The following is a 1718-nucleotide window of genomic DNA, read 5'->3' as shown; positions in this document are numbered from 1 at the left end:
TGCAGTGTAGTTATGATGATATGGGATGGCTCTGATGTATGCTTTGACGTGCAGCTTTCACAGCACATCAGCTGGACACAAAAATTTCACTGGCAAATTATCTTTAAAGGGCTTACAGCACGTGTTGTACTCACCTCGGTTGCCAACACCTGCGTGACAGAGATTTATCACTCGTTGCAGCACTTCCTCATCTGCACGTTGCACAGGTTGTCACCCAGGGCAAGGCAATCGGACAGTCAGTCTCCGAACGTTTGATCAAACTCACCGAAGTGCGCTCGTGGGTCCGGCACACTCGCGAGGAATAATGACAATGAAACAAAACCAACAGAGCCGCGACGTGAGTGACTTTCGCTGCCACTTGACTTGCACAGTTGGCGCACTCTTCCCCGGGTTCCTCTTGGTCCGTCCGCCTCCAGCTCAGCACCACCGGGTGGGGGCGCGGGAGGGGGTGGGGGAGTAGATACGCACACACGGAAGGACAAAAGGAAGAGAGACAGGGAGAGCGAGGGAGAACGGGCGCTGCGGTCTTCCCTCGGTGCCTCCCCAGCAACACTGTCAGAGCAACATGGACCCAGGCAACTCGGCGCGCTGACTTAACACACACGCACACACGCGCACTGCGGGCAGGGCGTGGTGCAGCCGTAGGTTATAGGGGTGCTGGTGTGGTGCAGGTCGTGGTGGCCATGTGGTGCTACAGTGCGGGGTTGGCACCGTCACTTTTATTATAATTATATTATATTTTTATAATTTATATTATTATATTTATATTTTTTATTTATTAATTTTTATTAATAATTTTTATTTATATTTATTTTTAATTGTTATTTGTTTATTCATATTTTTTACAGCGATGAAGACTCTACCATAAGATGAAACGCTTGCAGTATAGTGTCCATAAAATGTACTGGTTCATCCTGTGACTATATTTGTCCTTCGAAGTGGTCACCTTTCCGTGGTTTGCCCATATCGGGCCGAGAAGCCAACTTCACCGAGCAAAGTCCAGGCAAAATGCTGGTTTAATGTAAGTCGCAAGAACCTCGCAACTAATTTGCATGAGACAGTCGCAAATTCAGAGAAAATATGATTTTTTCATGATGCAATCCCAATCTCGAATTATCCACAGTCTTCATTTGGTGTGACATCAAGAAGTTATCTGAGCAAAAGACAAAATGCGAAGATCTTCATACATTCAGTCATATGCTTAACTGGAGCAGCTTTACATACATGGACTCATCCACTCAACCCAAAAGGGCCGTGGACGCCGTTGACAGCATTCCTAAATACTGTGGATAGCTGCTTAGTGGAATTGGACACTGCAAGAACGTTAGGACATGTGGTTACTTTTAATGAAACATTGACATCCATGTTTAGAAATGTATAGACGAGAACTCTGGAATTCCAATCATATAGAAGATCAAGTTGAAGTAAACAAGACTCCTATTTCTCTCTACATTTTTTATATATAAATAGATATAATGCCGAGGATGTTGTCAATACGGAAAGAAGCGTATTTTCAATTAAAACTTAAGTTACATTAAGTCACATAAAACAAACAAACAAATGAGTTCCGGGTCCAAGCTTAACCGACTGTATCAACGCGAGTCGGTGCCTCACCCGAAAAGCGACTGAAACGCCCTTGCAAATCAGAGAATAACGAGGAACCGAGAATGCTTTCAATAAACAGCTGTTCGACAAGCACGCGATCCGCGCCATCTGTT

The 1718-nt window shown here is 44.7% G+C and overlaps 1 protein-coding gene across 2 annotated transcripts in view; it reads right to left on the bottom strand.

Annotated features, from left to right (window-relative positions):
* Positions 1–558, bottom strand: part of LOC119593889 — a 271483-nt gene extending 270925 nt beyond the window's left edge. For both annotated transcript variants that reach the window (XM_037942919.1, XM_037942924.1), the window contains exon 1: positions 135–558. The gene's annotated coding sequence lies outside the window, so the exon portion shown is untranslated. The remainder of the gene's footprint in view (positions 1–134) is intronic.
* Positions 559–1718: the final 1160 nt, after the last annotated feature.

The sequence above is a fragment of the Penaeus monodon genome, chromosome 3 (assembly GCF_015228065.2).
Source record: "Penaeus monodon isolate SGIC_2016 chromosome 3, NSTDA_Pmon_1, whole genome shotgun sequence".
Lineage (NCBI taxonomy): Eukaryota > Metazoa > Arthropoda > Malacostraca > Decapoda > Penaeidae > Penaeus > Penaeus monodon.
The sequence above is the reverse complement of the archived record's forward strand: the minus strand, read 5'-3'. Positions and strand labels throughout refer to the sequence as shown.